The sequence below is a fragment of the Ceratotherium simum genome, chromosome 27 (assembly GCF_057802395.1).
Source record: "Ceratotherium simum simum isolate JZ-2026a chromosome 27, ASM5780239v1, whole genome shotgun sequence".
NCBI classification, from domain to species: domain Eukaryota; kingdom Metazoa; phylum Chordata; class Mammalia; order Perissodactyla; family Rhinocerotidae; genus Ceratotherium; species Ceratotherium simum.
The window spans coordinates 37,937,370-37,942,874 of record NC_141926.1 but is presented as its reverse complement, the minus strand read 5'-3'; the positions used below and the strand labels follow the sequence as shown (position 1 = coordinate 37,942,874).

Sequence of the window (5,505 nt, the reverse complement as noted above, 5' to 3'; positions counted from 1 at the left end):
ATATTTTCCAAAGGTTGTACAGCTAGCCAGTTCCCAAATTTGGGAGTATGACTCAGGTGGCATTCCACTATAGCTTTCATAGTTGGCATCATTAGCCGACTTCATAAATTGCAAACCAAGTAGGAACTATCTTTTACGGCAATTATGCAATGGATACCCATTTTTTTCTAGTGACATTTTTCCAGCTGAGATAATTTTAAAAATTAGGTAGATAAAATCTTTTTCATTCATTTAATTTTCTGTTGATGTTTATCAAAGTTTGTTTTTTACCGCATATAGGGAGTTCCATACTTCCTCACGGTTGGTATTCCACAACTTTTCTCCACTCTAATTCATTACTCAAACTACTTCTCAGTAACGTTACAGAAATACCTTGTGCTAAGACACAGATCTTCAAAAAGCCGCCTTGGATGGAACATCTTAGTATTTATCTTAGGCAACTTTTTTGCTGGATTCGACACTCTTCACTCTTCCCTTCCTTCTATGAGTTTGACTCCATGCTATTCCGGTCCCTCTGAAACTTTTTTAAGTCTGCTTCCTCTCATTTCTGTGTGAGCGATTCTTTAACAAATATTGATGTTTCTCAATGTTGAGTCTGTAGAATCTTTTCTTACTATATAAACACCCCACGGGTGAGAGTGATCACATCTCCTACAATAATCATATTTGGTACCTCCGTGTGTGTGCGTTCGCGTGTGTACGTGTATGTGGATCGAGGATGTGCCTTGCAGGAACATCGTGGGCCTGATGGGCATCAACCAGTTCCTGGGGAAGGCCAGCACCATCACCACCTTTGAGCAAGCCCAGGGTACGCGGGTGATGACGTTCTCCATGAGCCCCCTCGTCAGGGTCACCGTGGAGGTCAAGAGCCCAGCCGACCTGCCTAAGCTGGTGGAGGGTGTGAAGCGGCTGGCCAAGTCTGACCCCACGGCGCCGTGCATCATCGAGGAGTCGGGGGAGCACATCATCCAGGGGCTGCTGAGCTGCACCTGGAGATCCGCCTGAGGGCCCTGGAGGAGGGCCATGCCTGCATTCCCTCACGAAATCCCACCTGGTTGTCTCCTACCGTGGGGCGGGCTGTGCCTGCCCACGTCCCCCAACAAGCACAAGCGGCTGTACAGAACGATTCAGCTCTTCCCGAGAGCTTGGCCGAGGACGACGACCAGGACCGAGGTGTCCGCCGCCAGGAGCTCAAGCAGGGGGCCCGCACCCCGGCGGAGAAGCTCGAGTGGGACGCGGCCCGGGCCCATAACGTCCGGCGCCTCGGGCCGCCCGTGCCGGCCCCGCCTCAGCCAGGCGGTGCAGCACCTCACCGGATTCCACACAGCGCGGCTGCGCGCTTCCGGGGGCCCTCAAGGAGAGGGCACCGCGCCGGGAGAGCGTGCCTGACGTTCGCTCTCACGTCCACGAGAGGTCGCTGCAGGCTGACGTCATCGGCGTGGGGTGGCCAGACCCTTACGCTGCGGGGGCTGTGTCTACGCCGGCCGCCTGGTCGCCCAGCCTGGCTCCTGGAGCCTGTCTTATGGACATTTGGAGATCGGAACCAGTGGTTGGTGACAGCCACGGTGTCCTCGACGCGGGGCCAGGTCCTCGAGGAGTCCCAGGTGGCCGGAACGCCCCTGTTTGTCGTGAAGGCCCACCTGCTCGTCAGCGAGGCCTTTGGCTTCGCTCCTGACCCGAGCCCCACAAGGACGGCCAGGCCTCCCCCAGCGCGCGTGTGGCCGCCGGCACATCCTGCCCGGAGCTTGTCTACGCCACAGCCGCCCGCGGGGTTGGCCGAACCCGCAGGCGCAGAGAGGCCCGAAGGGGGGCCTCCAGCCCCGACAACCTCCTGGGCAGATTGTGGGCGCCCCCGGCAGCGCCCGCCGCCCGGGGCACTGGACGCAGCGCGGCCCACCGGCCGCCGAGCGCAGCGGTGCGCCCCGGCCCTCTCCTCACGAGCCTCGGATGTCCAGACCAGTGGGGCTCCGCCCGACGGGTTTCTGGGACGCACTCCCTGCCGTCGTGCAACATGAACACTTGATGCCGTTCCTTGATATTTATTTCCAGATTTCGAGGCAACAGACGTGCCCTCACAGCAGGTACTTATTTGGCCGGTGGGGGACAACTTGTTGCTTTTCATTTCTTTAGAGGGAAACTCAAGTGCCGCCCAGGATTTTAAAATAAACGCATTAAGAGGTTTATTGGGGTCAATGGCCCATAGTGGATCCTCCCAGAAAGGGGTAAGGAATAAGCGCGGAGACATTCTCTTTGGCCGGAAACGAGAAGACAGGAAATGTGCGGTGTCGCCATGAGCACTTCCCGCTGAATTAGTGCCGTTGGGATGATAAATTTGATACGGTGGTGAGCATGAAAAAAAAAAGACCCTCCTAATTGAGTGTGGCGTACTGAAAGTTCAGCATCACCAAAGTTTGGGGGGCCGGCCCATTCCATCGCTGTGGGGTGAATAAAACAATTGACACTGTAAGGAGGATGGCTAGGCAATGACCGTCACCGCAGAGGGATCCTTCTTCTAATGCTTTTGCTTGCTAACTGGCTGTCTTGCCTGCTGATAAGCATGTACTCTGAGCTGCTGCCTGCTGGTTAGTTTGTGCTTTGAGCTGTGTTGCTTTGTGTTGCATTTACTGAGCCCTTCAAAGTCTCCCTTATAGATTTAACGGACCTAAATTGGAAGTTTTGATAATGGGCATTTAGTGACAGTGGTATGGAATCAGGGACCTCCTTAAAATGGCTGTTGTTCATAGGTCTTGGCCTGGAACTATCTCTGTCTCAGGTTGAATCGTGTGTCTTGATTCTAACATAAGCCGTTAACTGACACTATGCTCAAAGGAATGACTCTTACCCTACCACCATTGGTTGTATGTCTCCACTTGGCACTGGGCCCAATCCTGTTGAGTACTTAAGGGAAAGACTGACATCCTGTACAGGTCCACGTGGAGGAAGAGTAGTCACTGTGTGGCATGCTAAGGGCCACACTCCTAAAACAGATGACTACCACAACTCTTAAAAATGCCTTTGCTTGTGTTGCAAAAAAATCCTCATACTCTGGGATATAGGAAAAAACACCCATGGTACTCTCGTGACAAGCTAAGGTGCTTTCAAACCTAGTCTCAGTTAAGGGTCTTTAAACCCGGTAAAGCTACTATTGCCATGGGAGAGGCTCCTAAACGTATGATACTGATTTGCGACTCTCTAGATGAAGAAACTTATAAATATGAGCAGGACATAGGGGACTCCCTTGAAGTATATCCAGTAACTACCAAAAACAATCAAGAAACTGTAACAGAGGTCCCCAATTTACTCAATTGGAAATCCAAACCTAAATGGAAATTCAGCATTTACTGAAAGAATTTCTACAACAAATAGATAAAAGAGTGCTAATTAAATTTTATGCCTCTACTACATAGGTTCTGAATTAACTTTAACATCTGCTCAAATACACCAACTGGAAACATTTCATGGTCTTTATCAGTACTGAAGCTCAAATTTCAGTTATCCCTGGGGATTCTGCTAAATTTAAATAAGATATCCCTTTATTCTTAGAGAGGTTACAAAATATAAAATAGAAGAAAAAAAGCTATGCTTTACCTTAACCATTAGAACCAAAGCAACTAACTTTGTTTAATTCCCCATTGGCAGAGTACCCATTACCCTAAAATATCCCAGAGTGGGCATGTTGCTTTGTGCTGGGCACTCTGAACCAACCAGTAATAAATTAAAATTTAATGAAGTCTTTGACATTCGCAATCAGATTTATAAAATGAGACCCCATCAACCTTACCTCTCAGTTTCCTTCATTTTGGGCTTGAGAAACAGATGATGGAGCAGTGTCTGTCTTTTTGCTCCATCTCTTCCGTTCAACTTCACTGACAAACTCAGCATGGCAAAAGGGAAAGCAGGGAAACAGGCCGTGAATGGAAAGGCTGAAGTGGATGAGGTAAAAGAGAATCATGTCTTTAGTGCCTTGACTCATCCTTCAACACCATCATTTCAGCCATGGAGGAGTTTACCCTTACTCCTTTAGTAACATTCCAGGAAGTCTGGATTTGGATGAGGCATGGATTTGGTGAGAACAATATTTGGGGTGGCTCATGGGATCTGCTGTAGATAGGAGGAGGGGGGAGGGTGAGAATTCCCTGTAATATCAGGGAATTAAAGGATCCTCTGTTCGAATTTATCCCTACAAAAGGTACTTCCTGAATGAGTGGCCTTAGGCTATTCTAACTTTGTCTACTCTGCCTAAAGGCAGATTGTAGCATTTGGGGAAAGTTATGTTTTTGTTCAGCTGTCTGGTCCGTGATGAACCTCTCTTTATTCTAAACCATTTGAGATTCAACTTAATGAATTTAAAGTGAAAAACGTTTACTTAAAAAAAATACAGTGATAAAAACTAAGTACAAAAGAAATAGCTGCCTGTAAAGTAAGATTGAGGTAAGTTATCTGCTTTAAATAAAATAGCATATTTTCATTCACCTGTTTATTGTCTATTTCAAGGTTCTGAGAATTAAGATATTAATCCTTCTGAGTCACTGTTTTTTGATTTAACAGGTAGTAGAGCAAATAAAGGTTATTTTTTAAAAGCATGCCTTTAATTTTAAAAACAATGTTTCTCAAATAGAAAATCTTATTAATTTTGTTTTGTGTTCTTAACGGAACATATGGACATGATTTGGTTGTCAGTTACTCAAAAGGTATTTAATTAGTGTCTACTGCTTTTCTATGCCAACAAAAAAAAGTGAGGACAGAGGGAGAGGAGTATTTAGGAAAATAAAAAACACAGGGCATGGACTATGATCTGTAGTCTCAAAATACTTTTAAACCATCCCCCTTTTCCCCAGAGATGCTGCATATACACAAATAGTAGCTTGCGTACCTTTCTTGTAGCCATCATATTTTAATAAGATTGATGTTTTATTAGCTATCTTTGTTATAAGCCTGTGAACATATTAAAGGACGGATACTATTGATTTATCCTCTCTATATCTCTGATGACAGCCTGGTGTCTGCTAAATGATAGAATCAATAAAGATTTGACAAATAATTGTTTAGTTAATATGAGCCAATAAGGAAATAAGAGCCCATAAAATGGAAACACATTGAAGTGTGTAAAAAAAAAAAGGAAATAAAAAATAGTTTACATAGCTTTTTGTTTTGAAATCATTAAATTTATCTTCTTTGATAGGTATAAGTATGATATCTAGGTCATCCTGAATTAGAGAAGGCCCAACCGCTTCACAGGCGAGATGACAGTTTTGAACTAGGCCTTGAGAGACAGCTGGTGTAGGGGAAAAAATAAGATTACCGTAATACCCGTAATTTCAGCGCAGAGTGTCATATGGTTGTGAAATATTTAATCTGAAGATACTGACTCCACCTGCTAAAGGATAACAGGATTTTTTCATGAATGGAAGGATTTGGTAAGATACTTGTTTACAGATATAAAATAGGAAATTACTGATCTGGCAATTGGAACTCTTTGAAGCTTCATCTTTACATTGGAGTTTA

General features: G+C 45.8%; 1 pseudogene; it reads left to right on the top strand.

Annotated features, from left to right (window-relative positions):
- The first annotated feature begins 705 nt into the window (after nt 1-705).
- LOC147913480 (elongation factor 2-like) lies at nt 706-2,015 on the top strand (annotated as a pseudogene).
- The last annotated feature ends 3,490 nt before the right edge of the window (nt 2,016-5,505 follow it).